This window comes from Cynocephalus volans, chromosome Y (genome assembly GCF_027409185.1).
Source record: "Cynocephalus volans isolate mCynVol1 chromosome Y, mCynVol1.pri, whole genome shotgun sequence".
Classification (NCBI taxonomy): Eukaryota; Metazoa; Chordata; class Mammalia; order Dermoptera; family Cynocephalidae; genus Cynocephalus; species Cynocephalus volans.
This window is the reverse complement of record NC_084479.1, coordinates 2,530,657-2,546,478: the sequence shown is the minus strand read 5'-3', so window position 1 is coordinate 2,546,478 and position 15,822 is coordinate 2,530,657. Positions and strand designations below refer to the sequence as shown.

The 15,822-nt window shown below is 49.6% G+C and overlaps 1 pseudogene; it reads right to left on the bottom strand.

Moving 5' to 3' along the window:
• Window positions 1-288: 288 nt before the first annotated feature.
• LOC134368914 (RIB43A-like with coiled-coils protein 2) lies at window positions 289-15,618 on the bottom strand (annotated as a pseudogene).
• Window positions 15,619-15,822: the final 204 nt, after the last annotated feature.

Here is a 15,822-nt window from a genome sequence, read left to right as displayed (position 1 = left end):
CACCTCACTCGCCCTCTCTATCTAGAATAGTCTTTAGAAGGGCCATGTCTGGCCCTCCTGTGTCCGTAGCACCCAGAGCTGTACTTGAGACCTTCATGGAGCTGAGCTGCACAGAAACTAAGACTCCTCACAGAAATAGAAGGGAGAGGTTTAGTAAATGTTTTGTCCACAGTGGACAAATCAAGTGAAGGATGCCTCTGGATCAAGGAGTGTTTTTTTTTTAATAAAAAAATATTTAAGGTTGCCTCACTTCTTACGTTAATGAGGGGAATGAGGATGTCCTTTTTATTACCGACTTCTTGTATTAAATTGTGTGAAACAGTCTTCTGTGGGTTGATTTGCATAGACCTCATTCATATATTTTTTCCTGATAATAAAACAAAGGGAGAAAAAAGATCAGCAGATGTGTGTACTTCCTTAATATTCTACTTTCTGCTTTTTTTTTTAAAGAAAAAAGCCCACCCCTTTTTATCAGTGTGTTATCCCCAAAATACAGAATTCATTTCAACCCTAATGAGCTAAAAAAAATAATCCATCTCAACTGCTCTTCAGAAGCGAGGGTCATCTTATAACCACACTGCAATTAGGCAAGGGACTGGCACCAGCGACACTTGGGGATATCTTAGAATGAAATCTCCATGCTGTGATCATAAAGATGCTTTGCTTACCCCATTTATCTGTCAGATCATCTCTTAATGCCACTGCTAGGTGCCCAACAGACCACCAGAGTTTGATAAATAAATACATGAATAAGTAAGTAAATACTGTGTTTTCAGTTACAAGTTTGCCTATTTATATGCATTTGACATTTTCCTGTAGCTGGAACTCTGAACTACTCCAGCCTGTAAAGAAGAAACTCCAGGCTTGCTCTAGGCAGCCTGGGAGCCCTCCCTCTGCCTGGAGAGCCCTCCCTGCAGTGACCACTGGCACATTCCTCCTCCCGGGTCTCAGCCACGATGCCTTCTCCAGGAAGCTTTCCCGACTCCCCAGACTGACTCATTGCCCTTCCTGGGGGCTCCAGGTACCCTCTAGTTCCTCCATCAGTGCATCCCATGTGCAGAGCAGTGACCTGTGGCCCAGGGTCTGCCCATCTTGAGTTCCCCAGTCCCAGATGAGAACCATCCAGAACGGGATGTTTTCCCCTGCTGCCCCTTCCCCATCCTTGACCTTCACTGCCTGATCCCCCTCTGCCTGGCCCCCTGCCCGCCCTGCCCCCCGGCACTCACTGCAGCTGCTGCTCCTTGGCCAGGCTGAGGTTGCTGCTGTCCAGAGCCCTGTGCAGGTCACGCTGCCAGCGCTGCTGCCGTCACCCAAACAGCAAGGTGGCGCGAGCACTCTGAACCCTCCGCTGGTCCCAGTCCATGTCTCGCTGGCACTCTTCTTCCTGGAGCCTCTGGTGGGAACAGAGATGACTCACTGCCACCTTTCCCCAGAGCCAAAGAGCCCAGGGGATCATCTAGGAGGCTGAGCCTCTCAATTTACAGATGGGGAAATTGAGGCTCAGAGAAGGGGCAGGTAGGTGGCCAACATCATGCAGGAAGTCAGAGGAGATCCCCAACTTGCCCTCATTCCATGTGGTCCAGCCACTTCCTACCCTCTTACTCCTAAAGGGACAGCAGAGACTCCATCCCAGCAGTAATCCTAGGGCTCCCACATGCAAGGCCGAGCTCAGGGTCTTCCCTTGCCAGGTCCTCGGGAGGGTCCCCTGGCTTGGTCAGCAGTCAGCGAGCAGAGGCTGCTGCTCCACCCAGCTGAACACTGGCATCATGTGGGGTGCCACAGGCCTGGGTCAGCTCCAACCCCAGGACAGAAAGGGAGGCTGGCACCCAGCTTTGTCCCCTCCAAGGCAAGTCACCTTGCTCCTGTGAACTTCAGTGTCCTCACCTGTAAAGTGAGGCTGCTAGCAAGTGCCCTGGGTCATCCCATAGGCTTCCTAGTCACAAATATACAGAATGACAAAGGTGCAGGACTAAGAGCAAGGCAGACAGCCCAACTATTCTCGGCATCATCTCAGTCTTCCAAATTACCTCCATGCACAGAAAAGGAGATGCGAACAAAGGACATTTAAAGGAAAAGGCACACAAGGGGTGGGGACCAATATTTCTGAGGGGTGACATTTAGTGTGTGTTTTTTCTCTTTCTGCTTTTCTGTCTTAATTTTCTACAAAGATTAAAAATTGGACAAAAATGTTGCATTCAGGACAGTGGTCAACCTTCCTTGCCAGACAGTCGGGCTGAACTGCAGGAGTGAAGGACAGAGCACGGCCCTGCATCCGATTCCAGCCTCATTGCTCTGTCCCCCTGGGGCTGCTCCCCCAGCCTTACGCCCCAGCTGCCTCAGGCCTGACCTCCCCTGCCCCGCCTCCTGCATACTTGCACCCCTGGCCTGCAGGTGAGCAGGGAGCGAGCTGTCACACCTGCTCCTCGTGCCCTGTCCAGGCCACTGCTGTTGCCCCTCCTCCTCCCTGAACCCGCCAGCTTGGAAGCTCTGAGGCTCTGGCGACCACCTCCCCAGTGCAGCAGTCATCTGTGGGTCGGGAGCAGTCCTGCCCTTCCTTGCAGGTTTGAGAACCTCTTTAAATCTCTCTCCTACTGGATCTAAATGATCTCAGCACACGCAGTCATGGCCCTTTCCTGTCCTTGGCTCCTCAGCTCTCCTGCCTCTTCTCCAAAGACCCAGTCTTAACTCTCCAGCTACTCACCTCCCTGGGCACACCCTACCAGCAGTTCTTGACCTTGAGGGGCATCAGAATCCCCTGGGGGGCTTGTTAAACCACAGACTGCAGGCCCCACCCAGCTGATGCTGCTGGACGGGAGACCACACTTTGGGAACCTCTGCCCTCAGCTTGTCACCGCTCCCTGTCCCACCTCCAAGTGCCACCCCTCTGACCTGCCTCTCCACTCCCTCTCTCCAGGACCCTGACTCCAACGATTATTCCACTCCTCCCCATGACCTGCAGTCTACTGACCGCCCACTTTCCTCCCTTTCTCTCTCGCCTCTTTGCCCTTATCTCCCTCCTCCTTCTGCCCAGCATCCATGGCAGGCACTCCCTGGCCGTCACTCTTGGCCCTGAGCCTCTCACTTGGTCACACTTGCTGGGCAAGCCCTGACCGTGATGGATCTCAACTTTCCTCTGCCAGCTGAGCGTGGCTGGGGAACACACCTGACCGTGCTCTCTGGGGTCACTTCAAGGTCATGACCACTGCTGGGCCATCCTGCCCCCTTTCCCCTTCCCCCCTGGGAAAGACCACTCCCTTTCCAGCTCTCCTAGATGACCACTGGGCACTTTGTTCTCTGCCCTCAAATCTCTGCTGTGACACCCCTGCCCCCAGTTTCTGACCTCACTTCCTGCTGAGGCTCCAGAAGAGAAGCTCCACAGGCTCCCCTTCTCACGCCCCTTCCTGTGACTATGCTCATGCCTCCCCCCGCCCCACCATGGCCTCAGGCGATGGGTCTGAGCTCCTACCCACGCCAAGTCCTCAATTAGTGTTCAGTGTCTCTTGCTCTCCCACCACCCCAGGAACCCCTGCAGCAAGTCTGTCTTCTGCCATCAATTTCCCCCTCTCTTACTGCATCATTCCTGCTGAATGACAACTATGCTGTTATTTCTACAATCAAAACAAACAAACAAAACTTTCCCTGGACTCCACGTGTCCAACCAGCTACCACCCCCTCTCTCTGCACCCTTCAGAGCAAACACCTTGAAGTGTTGGGCATTTGCCATCTCCCCTTCCTTCCTGCCTGTTCTCTCTTGGGCCCATTAGACTGGGGCTGTTGTCCCCACTCCTCTACCAAAGTTGCCCCGACAGCCTGCAGTGACCACCATGGTGCTGGATCCAGCGTTCAGCCTGCTGCTGAACGTTTGGCCCAGGGGTCCTCCTTCCTTCCTTTCTTCCTTCCCTCCCAAACACTTTCATCCCGTTGGCCTCCAGGACACCTCCCAGGCTGCTCCTTCTCAGACCCCTTCGCTCTTCTCTTCGTTATTGGTGCTGGCGAGGGGGGTCCCAGGACTCAGTTCTCAGACTTCTTCTCCTCTCTACACTCACTCCCTTCATGATCTCATCCAGGGTTGCTATTTTAAATATTCCCTGTAGGTGACAACTCCAACATTTATGTCTCCAGCCCAGACCTTGTTCTGAATCCCAGGGAATATATCAAGCTGCCTACTGGACTTTACCTGGAGGTTGTGACAGAAAATACTACCAGTCCCCCAGTAGCCATTTTTCCTTCTTTCTTAATAGAAGAATTACCACCACCTCACCACTTGGAATAAACACTACATTTCCCAGCATTCTTTACCGTTAGGAGCAACCTTGTGACTAGCTGTGGTCTAATGAAATGTAGGTGAAAGTATCCTTAAAATGTTCTTTCCCATTCCTCCTTCCTGGTAGCTGGAATATGCATGTGATGGCTGGCACTCAGGCAGCCATCTTGCACTATGAGGTGACAGCCAGGTGCCAAGGACAGTAGAATATCAATCAATAAGCTGCCATACAATCCCTAGGCTGTTTTCTCAAGGATTTAGTCCACATCCAAGAAATAAAGTTCTATTTTGTTTAAGATGCATTATTTGTGGTTTTCTGCCACATTCAGCCAAACAATCCTAACAGAAACAAATGTCTAAGGGACATTGCACACTTTACATATCCAAAACTGTACTTGTGATTTCCACTCCCTGCCAACTTCCCCATCTCTCCCCATCTCTGCAAATGTCAATTTTGTCCTTCTAGTGGCTCAGGTCAAAAGGCCTGGAGTCATCCCTGACCTCCTCTCTTTCACGTCACACCCATCCTGTAGGCTCTCCCTTCAAAATAGATCCTGGATCTGACCACTTCTCAGCACCCCCACTGCCAGCACTCTGGTCCATGCCCACATCATCTCTCATCTCGACCACCGCAACAGCCTCTCCAGAGATCTCTCTCCTTCCCTCTCATTTCCCTGGAGTCTACCTCAACACAGTGGGGTCCTGTTAAACTTAAGTCAATTCTGTCATTCCTCTGTTCAAAACCCTCCAGAGTTCCTCATGTGAGTCACAGAAAAACCTAGAGTCTTCCCAGTGGCCTGCCAGGACCTCCATCGTCCACCTCTGAGAGCTTGGCTCCTGCCCCTCCCCCTCACTCCGCACTCGCCAGCAGGCTCTCACTCCTGTCTGAACATGTCAAGCATGGTCCTACCTTAAGGCCTTGGCCCTTACGGCTTACCGTACCCAGCTGTCATTTCCCCAGATAGCTGCATGCCTCACTCCCTCCCCTTCTTGGGGTCTTTGCTCCAATGTCGCCTCTCAGTCCCACGACCACCCTGTCCCTGCCCAGCACTCTCAATCCCCTTTACCTGTCCTCCTCACTAAGCAGTCCTCACCCCGACACCACATTGTACGTGTTTGGGATTATCAGGCTCTTGTGGTCTCCCCCTACTGAAAGGGAAACTTCTTGAGGGCAGCTCCCAGGGTGGGGTGTCACAGCCACTCTGATAGATGCCTGTGTGGAAGGCAGAGGGGGCACAGAGGCTGTGAGAAGGGCAGGGCAGGTACCAGCTTTTCCTGGACTTGCTGCTTCTGAACAAGGCGGATCTGCTCCAGCTGCTCCTGGGTCATGCCCTTCCAGCGGTCAGGGACCACGCGGTGGGGCCCGAAGGAGCTGGCTGCCTGCTGTGGGTTCTCAGAGAGCAGGTCCCCACGCAGCAGGTTGGAGATCTCGGCCAGGTTGTCCCCTTGTTCTTGTTTTCTCTCTTGCTTTTCTTTTCTGCTGCCTCCATGGCCTAAGCAGGGGAAGACACTAAGGAAGATGCTCTGAGTGACTCCAGGGGGATTCTGAGGCACAGGCCAGTAACCCTCACGAGGGGGGTGGGGGTGGCTTGAGGGAAGTATGCACTAAAAGCAGCAGGGAGTGGGTGGGGGTTAGACTTGTCAGGCATGGATTTGGGGAGGGCCCTTAGACCCCTGGCTGGCTGAGCACCGCTGGGTAGGTGGGCTGAGCTGAGGGGATTGCTACCTGTTGGGCGTGGGCATAAGAGCTTTGAGTCGTGGAGCCCATTTGCCAAAGCAGGGAGCTGCCTCCCTGGGTTAGGCTGCCATCCCCATTGGACTGGCCCCACCCCAGGGCAGGGCTCTGTGACCCTCCTATGGCCCTGGCAACCCCTGAATATCTGTGGGTTACAAAAAACACGCAACAGAGTGAATCACAACAGTGGTGACTTCTAAAAGGTGGAAAATGCACTGTCACTGCAGTGGTCCTGATGGCTCCGGCTGCAGCCCCCAGTACAAATAAAGTCCTGGTCAAATCAATGTTCAAATCTCTGGGGATAGGAGGTGGAGGCCTGGCTGTGTGACCTGCAGCTAGTCACCTCCCCTCTCTGGGCTGCAGTCATTTCTCTGTCAAGTCAGGAGAGGGATTAGGAGACATTTACCAGTGTTAAACAGTTTTCCTTAGTAACAAACAGGCAGAGCAGTTTGCAAGGCAACGGCACACCACAGGAACTCACGGTAGTGTCACATGGCACAGACTTTGCAGCTGGTCAGGCCCAAATTCAAATCCTGGGCTTGCCACTTAGTAATTGGGCGTCCCTAAGAAAGTCAGCCCACCCCTCTGAGCCTGTTCCTTTATCAGTTTAATTGGGTTAATCATGCCTCTCTAGAAGGATTGCCAAACACAGCAACTAATAACAGCACCTAACGTTGCTAGGAATAAAGGTAATGGCTGGCATTTACTGAGTCCTGAGAATGTGCCAAACTGTTCTAACCTGTTACGTGTATCACCGAGTTTAATCCGCACTCCCGCCTTATGCGTGCGTGGGAGAGCCGTTCCTGCTGACCGTTCAAGATCCCAGTGCTCCTTCTGGGCATGTCCTGCCCGCTTAGAGTGAGGGTTGCCACGTGGCTTAGTTCACCAGTGAAATGTGAGCAGGGGTAGTTGTGCCACTTCTGGGAGGGCGCCAGGGTGGGACTGGCCATATTCCTTGTCTCCTGTGCTGCCAGAATCTGCTATCTGGCAGCTGCCACATCCCCGGGCCTGGGCTCCACGGTGCAGATGACGAGGAGAGGCCCCAGAGCCAGCCTGTGACGGATGGGCAGCATGAGCCGAACCCCTGCTTTGGGTTGTAAGCCTGAGATTTGGGGGTGTTTCTTACTCCAGCAGGAGTTAGCTTGTTCTCACTGGCACAGGTGAGTATCCTCATTCCACACATGAGAAAACTGAGGCCCGTGAGTGGTTGCCCACGGCTACAGGGAAGAGCCCGGCCTCGCACCCATGCAGTCGGGCTCCAGACCTGCATGCTACCCCTTGACACTTGCGCAGTGCCTCTCTGATGAAATGGGCACCCATGCCGAGAACTGGAGGCCCTCAAGTGTGTGTCCCCCCTGCTGAATTGGACTGACCTGCTTGGAATTTTCTTCTGAGGCTAGTTATCTAGAACCTGGTATTAACATCCCAGGCTAATAAACACAGCCTAATTCTACTTAGGAACACAGCTGCAAAGGCCAAATGACAGTTTTCCACATGCAGGGGCATTTGTGATGGCGCTGCCTTGAGGCATCGCCTGAGGGCTGGGGGGTCTGAAAGTACCGGGCACATTGTAGATGCTCATTAAAAATTGTATGGAGTGAATGAATAAATCAATCAATGAATGAGGCAACATGGTTTAGCAAAAGCCACACCAAGTGTCCAGCAGGAAGGGGCCAATAAACAACTTTTGAACTAATAAGTGAACAGGTGAATGGTGAATGAACGCATGACCTGCCAGTAGAGGACTCATTGTCAAGAGCCCCATTTTGCCATTAATTTGCTGCATGGCCTCAAGCGAACGGCTGCCCTTCTGTGGGCTCCCTCTGTAAAATGAAGGGCAAGGACCAGGTGGCTTCTAAGACCCTTTGTGTCTTGCTGGTTGGTGACTTCGGGCTCTGGGTGTCTTGTTTTACCCTTCAGTTCTCACCATCACCAGCATTTTGCCCGCCTTGCTCCTCTCCCCGCTGTTGAAATCCAGCATTCTCCGGTCTCTGGTCCAACCTCTCCAGGACTTTTGATCACACGCCCCCATCAGTAGAACATTTTTGAGCTTCTGTCTCCGATATATGTAGGCCACATGTGGTACTACTATACCATAAATATAGCCTGTGCTTTACGAGTTACACACAAACACAGGAATTTTAAATGATGGGATTAAAAATAAATATGAAGCCAAGTTCTAACATTTTCTTCCTGCTCTCCAACAGATCATCTTGAACACTCTTCTTTGGAGACCACAGTCCTAGTCATCCAGCTAATCTCACAAACGAACCCAGGACAAGCCCCCATCCACCCAGGAAATATAATTGCATCTGAAAAGAAAACCTGGGGGGCAGGGGTCTAATTTCCAAAAGGAACAGAGAACATAAAGCACCTTAAAGCTGAACTTAAAGCTGAAGGCGAGGAAGGTGGGCAGGATTTACAGAGGAGGAGGGAGCTGTCAGGAGAGGCTCCAAGTCTGTGCCAATCTTCCCCCTCCCCCTCCTCGCTGTCATTGCTCCTGTTAAGGAACACCTATGTGCCTGCTCAGGTGAAGAAGAACTCTGAGAGGTGTGAAGGAGAACTGGCGCCAGTTCCAGGCATCAGAGCTGTGCCAGGTGGTGTCAGTCTAGGTAGATGTGACTGTCCTCTTGTGACAGGAGAAGAAACCCAGGCTTGGAAAGGTGAGCTGACCTCCCCAGGAGGCATGACTAGTTTTGCAGGTTTCACTTCCACATTCAGAGCTGAGGAACAGAGACTGGGTCTCATCCATCTCTGTAACTGGGCAGCCCCTGTCAGGGGCTCCATCAGGGTTGGTGGAGTGACCGAGGAAGTGAGCTGAGCTCAGGACCCTGGGGAGGTTGGGAGCTCTGGGAAGCGGCTGTGTTCACCCCTCCAGACGCCATGGCCATGCCCAGGTGTATATACCTGGTTCTTGTTGAACTCTTTCACAGCTGCACAAACTGCCTTTCTGGTGGCGCTTTCCAGCTTCTGTAGGTGCCTGGCTGTTTCATCAAACTGCAGCCTTGTCTCTGTGTGGAAGTCCTCTGAAAGGAGGCAAGACTCAATCAGACCCAGTGCGCCCGCCAAGAGCGCCTTCCCAGATGTGCAGAGCACCCTGCAGCGTGGCTGTCACACCTTCACCTCTTACCATGTCCCCATCAGTGGGGAGGGGAATAACGACAGGACCTGTCTCCGAAGGCTGCTGGGAAAGTTAGGTGACTTCATTCAGGTAAAGCTCTTAGATCGGGGCCCGGCACTCAAGGAGTGCTAGTGACCACTGCTATGGATTGGTGGCGTCTGCTACGGATGAGTGATGCCTGCTGCGGTCCTGGGACAGGTTAGTGGTGTGCCCCTTGCTATGCCCAGTCTATCAGGAGGCAGCTACATCCTTACAGCGGGCAGGGATGGTGGGAGCTCAGAAAAAGGGGCTGCAGAAACCAAAGAGGACTCCACAGAGGAAGGGGTGTCACGTGACAGATATTGTGGAATGGCATTAAGACTTTGCAAGGCCAATGAGGAGGAGGTGGAGGAGTCTTCAAATGGAGGGTCCAAGCAGCAAAATGTAAAGATTCGGAGTCAAACAGAGCAGGCTTACATCCCAGCCCAGACATTTCTAACTCTGTCGACTTTGAACGATCACTTAACCTCTCTGAGCCTCTATGTCCTTACTCTTGAGGCAGAATAACCCCTCTTGAAAAGAAAGAAAAAGTCATTGATGAGAAGGTTCTTCCCACGGTGCTTGTGCCCTGTGCGTCTCCTCATTATTGCCAGAAACAGAGACTGGACCCTTTAGCCTTCAATTTCTAGCTCTGCTCACCTTCAGCCTCATCTCTCCCCTTTCATTTGCTCTTCCCCTTTCATATGCATCATTGGACACATAGTGATCAGGGGCCTTACGTGGGCCACCTGTTGCCTAGTGGCGAGAGAAGCATAAAGGGTTTTTCCGCCTTCCTGGAACCTACTGTTGAGGAACTGAGATGACAATTAACACATAAACCCCAGATAAATATATTAAAGCAAATTGAGATAGTGCTACAGAGGAACAGCATAGGAGCTAAGAGAGAGAAAGTTGGGAATGCCTGACTTAGATAGGTGGGGGGTGGGGAGTAAGAGATCACTTCTCTAGGAGGAAACGACATTTAAGTTGAGACCTAAAGGACAAAAAAATTTGGTCGAGTGCAGGTGCAAAGGTAGTGGGAAAGGATTCAGCAGGATCCAGAAGTGAGAGAGCCAGAATGGCTGGAACACAGTGAGTGGGGTGAGGGGTGCAAGTCGATGCTGGAGGGTGGGCAGAGGCCCCAGCATGCAGAGCCTGTGGCTATGGGGGGACTGTGCATTTGATTCCATGTGCAGTGGGACATCATGAGAGGGTTTTAAGCTGGGATGGAGGGGGTGGGGGTGACACTGTTCAGCTTGATATTACTTAAAATTGTCTCTCTGACCGCTATGTTGAGAACGGACCAGAGAGGCACAAGAAGGGAAGGAGAAGACAGTTGGAAATGTAGTGTCAGTGGCCCACCTAGGTGAGAAAAGGTGGTGGCTCTTATCACAGTGGGGACAGCAGGGATGGGTAGAAGCGGACAGTTCAAACTACATGCAGGAGGGAGAAGGGACAAGAGTTGAAGTTGGTCCAAAGACAAGGGGGAGGGTTAAGGATGACCCCAGGTTTCTGGCTTAAGGGAAGGAAGAGCCATTGATGGAGGAGAAAGATGGAAGGAGTAGCAGGTATAAAGGACAAATTCAGGGTTGTTTCCCATATGTTGTGAGATGTCTGATGAGATGTCAAGGAGGCTGTTCAAGGACCAAGTCCAATGCTGAGACAAATGCTCTCGGTCGAAGATGGAAATTTGGAGCACCTGAGAGATGGCTGAGGTTTTTAAAGCTCTTCAAGAGGATTATGTCAACACATATTTATCTACATGCCAGGAACTAAGGATAGAACAGTGAACAAAACAGACGAAAATCCTCTGCCTTCACTGAGCTTAGGATATGGCACTGGGGAGAGGGATAGCAAATACATAAGCCATATAATATATCAGTGGCCAAGGCTATAGAGAAAAATAAAGCAAGGAAGGAGATAGGGAATACGGGGGTGGTGATGGGAACTGGGTTTACAATGGAGGGTCAGAGTAGAAGCCCCGATAAGATGACATTTAAGCAAAGACCTAAAGGAGGAGAGGGGTAAGCCATGCAGATATTTGGGGAAAGATGTTTCTAAACAGCAAGAACAGTAGGTGCAAAGGCCCTGAGGCAGAAGTGAGCCTCACACTCATGTTCTTGGAACAGCAAGGAAGACAGCTGGAAAGAATGGAGTGAGTGGAAGGCAGCATAGTAGGAGATAAGGCCAGGCTGTGAAGGCTTTGTAGGTTCATTTTTTTCCCCCTGGCAGCTGGCCGGTGCAGGCATTGAGCCCTGGACCCTGTTGTTATCAGCACCGTGCTCTAACCAACTGAGCTGTCTAGTCAGCAGCCTTGTAGATTCTTGAAATGAATTTGGCTTTTATTCTGAGTGAAACAGGAAGCCACTGGAGGGATCTGAGCAAAGAATCTGACTTCATTTTTAATAGAATCACTCTGGCTACTGGGTTGAGAAGAGACTATAGCGGGTTAAGGGCAAAAGCACTGAGACCAGTTAGAGGCTATTGTGATAATCCAGATGAGAGATGCTGATAACTTAGTCCAGAGGGGTAATGATGGAGGTGGCAAAAAGCAGCTGAAATTCGAGGTGATTTGCTGGTAGTGTGGAGGTGCGAGAGAAAGGAAGGAGTCAAGATGACTTGGGTTGGGAGCTAGGCAGCTACAAGAATGGAATTGCCATTGATGGTGGTAGAAGACCAGGACTGGGGAGATGAGAGTGTGCCACTGGACTTATACTGACTTTGGCATGTTTATTAGACACCCAGGAACAGTCAGATGGATTCATGAGCCGGATTCAGGGAAGAGTCCAGGTTGAAGTTATAAATTTGGGAAATGATGGCCCATAGGTGGTGTTAAAAGCTCTGAGTATAGATGAGATCACCCAGGGGAGGAGTTTAGCTGATAGAGGAGAGGCCCAGAGAGCACTGGTGTGCAACCTCAGAAAATGAGGAGGAGCCAACAAAGGAGCTGGGACAGAAAGAGAATCAACACGAGTATGGAGTTCTGGAAGCCAAATTGCCTAAATATTTCAAAGAGAAGTGGATTGACTCTCACATGCTGCTGATAGGTTAAAATGAAGACAAAAAACTGACCATGGATTGGGCAATATGGAGGTCACTGGAAAGGTTGGCCAGGCAGTTTCGGTGGAGGGGGAGAGAGCAGAAGTCTGGTAGGTGTGGGTTCAGACGATTTGTGGAGACATCACTCATGGAGAGAAGAGTGGGAAAAGAGGATGCTGAGAGAGACTGAGCTAAGAAGGTTGCAAATTAACATGCAGAGAGGAGAGGCTCATGAGGGCACAGTACACCACTCCTCGTCCCAGCTCCCTGCCTTATCTTCACCGAAGCTCTTTACCATGCCATCATCCGCTGACACGCTCCCAACTGGGGCCCCAACACAGACACACACCCAGGAAGTGTTTCCTGCATGACTGACGTGTGGCTGGGATGTTTCACTCCTGGGGTGCAGGCTCTGACTTCCCTTTCCCCACACAGACAAAGCAGCTTATGACTGTGCACATTAGTAGGACTCAAAAAACAAAAACAAAAAACCCAGAAAAACCGGGGGGGTTGATTGCTGAAGAGAGCACTGAGAGCAATTCATCTCTCCTGTTTCGTTACCTGCACGGTTTGGGTCAATACGAGCATTCTTCCATTCCCTGTGCTGTTACAAGGACCATTCTCTGTTTTGTTCCTCTTGGAATTTCTTTCTCTCATGGAAGTTTAAATCCTCCCCTATGAATTTCTGCATTCCCGATATTGTATTCTGAATATCATTATCTGACTGCCAGGTTGGAAGATCTTTCTTAAGGACTAGGGGCTCAGATAGATCAAATTCACGGCGAGTTTCTGGCTTCTGAAAGCTCTGTTGGAAGTCATTGATAACTCTACAGAGATTTTTCCTATCTCTCCTTTCCCGGTCTTCTAATCGCACATGATTTTGTCATTTTGTCTCATTTCAGCAGCTAGAAGAGACATAACATATCCATAAGCTTAAGATTCAGAGGAAAAAATAAATTTGAATTCACTTAAAATAATAACTTTCAGTGATTGCAAAAGTAAAACAATCCTCCAAAAAATAAACAAAAACAAAAACACAACCATTAAAGGATTAATGTCCTGAATATACAAAGAGTACCTACAAATAAATTTTAAAAACCCAAACACCCCAAACAAAAAATGGGCAAAGGTTAAGAACAGGCAAATCACAATAAGGAAACATGAGTGATCAATAAACTTGTGAAAAGATGATCAGCCTTAGCAGATGGGAAACATTCAGTGCATTGGAAGCAAAATATTTAAAATGCCATAATAGCACTTATTAGTAAGGATGTGGGGAAACAACAGCCCTCATTCACTGTTTGTGGGAGCATAACTTGGTATATTTATAACAAAGCAATTTGTCCATATCCCATAAAATGGAAAACATGCCTACCTAAAATCCTTCCATTTCACTCCTAGGTATCACTCTCACAAGTGCACTAGGGACATAATGCATGGACAAGTCATCGCAGCAGTGTTTGCAATGATAAAGAAAATGGGGAAAAAATCTAAACCAGCCATCAGCAGGGGAATGAATAAAGAAAGTGTGGTTAATTCATTTAACAAAATGCCGTAAAACAATTAAAATGAATACTTTCTATATGTAGATCATGGATTAATTTCGAAAATACAATGCTGAATGAAAGAAAAATACATTGCAAAAGGATCCAATCATTAGGATACTGCTTAAATTTTAAAAACACACACACACAAAATTGTATATTGTTATGGATACATACACAAATAGTAGAAGTATAAAAAAATGCATGCGAATAAGGCACACTTCTGAGGAGGAAAGAAGAGGAAAATTATGAGGTGAGGGGGAGCGTTACCCATATATATATATATATATATATATAAAGCAAAATTCTAAAAACTTAATCGATAGGCCACTGCATGTACAATTTCATATCCTGCTTTTTTAATTTTAAAAATCCTTATGGTGTTTTAAAAAACTGATACTTCAACAATTGCTGAAATTGTTGGTCAAGACAGGGGAAAATGAATTGCATTAGAGCTCATGCCCCTGAGCTGACTCAGAGATAGACATGATTCAGATAATAGTGTTCTAGGTCTTAGACCAAAACTTCAAATGCAATTCAGTATCTGGTCATCTGGTGTAAACAACTGTCCTCCACAGAAGGTCCTGAACTTTTGGGCAGAGTATGTGTTCATGTGTGTGTGGTTTTTTTTTTTTTAAGAAAATAGAAAAAAAACATACATTTATCCTTAAAATATATTTCCTACAATCTACATTAGAATTCAAAAGCTGTTTTTCTCTTAAAAGAGGATGATTCAGTGCATAAGTTAATTGAGCATGAGAAATTATGAAAATTTAAATGGAGGAAGAGTGTGAAAATGACAACTTTTTACATATGTGAAGACATGAGGGCTGGAGTCTAGAGGAACACAGCCCTAAATCGATAGGTAAGCATTCATGAAATGCTCACCAAAGGTTTCATGTCTAGCTTTTTCAGTTGCTTCTTTTATCTTCTGGTCATGAACTTGAACATCCCAGGCTCCTGTGTTTCCCTGGGAATGGGAAACCAGGGACAGGGGTTAGAGCCAGATAATTTCAGTCAATAGATAACCATCTTTTTAGCCTTGCCCCACTATAAACAAGTTGTCTTAGGAACATATCAGGCCTTTTCATACTTGGATACCTTTGCTTATATTTTGTTCTTCAGCCTAAACTCTCAGCTTTCCCCAGAGCTTCCTTCCCCCTTACTCCTGGTTAACAGATACTCATCCTCAGAACATGTGTAGGCATCACCTCCTCTCAGAAGGCTGCTTTGATTTCCCCTCCCAACCCAAGTTTCTGCTGCATGGCATCCCAGTGCCCCCCTCCCTCACAGCACTGATTCCCCTGATTTTAATGTGACCGTTTCAGAGCCTGCCTCCTTTGCCGAGCCATGAACTCGGCAAGGTCAGGGACTTTTATTCCTCATCTCCTGGACCCGGCTCCGGCTTGCCACAAAAGAACTCCACCAGCATTTGTTAAATGAACGGACTTGAAGTAACCCCAGGCAAGGTAGAAAGTCTGACTCGAAGGGGGGAGAACCGCATTCTACTCTCTGTTCCGCCACTAACTCCGGCCAAGCTCCCGGCCTGCTCCAGACCCCCATGTGCCCTCCTCGCAGGTGACAGGGTGCATTATTCGACAGGTGAGGTTCTCCCCCATCTTCAACAAAGTCAATACATCGAACTCTTCCTCCTACTCCCACCCCCGCACCCCGACAAAACCTGCTGCCATTTACAGCTGTGACTGGACCAGAAGTTTCATTTTAAGGGTCATCCCCTCCCCTCTCCAGCCGTCCGCCTCCCTCGCCCTCTCAGGCCCCTTACCCCGACGATCCTGTTCCTGGCGTTGAAGATCCGTCGCTGCCTGCACACCTCCGCGTGTCTCCTCTTGGCCAGGCTAGCGTGCTGCTCCAGGTCCCTGGGCAGGGCCACCTCCATGGCTGCGGGAATCGACAGGAAATGCTAAGGGATTTTTAGAAGATGCAAAATAAGAAGAAAAGACAACAAAAATGAAGCAAGCTGTGGCCCTAAAGAGGCTGGCTCCTTAAGGGGCTGTGCGGGTGTGATGCACGTCGGCACCGCGGCTTTCAGACCTGCTTTCCAGCACTTCGCCCAGGGTGCGGAAACGCCAGCTCAGGTTGC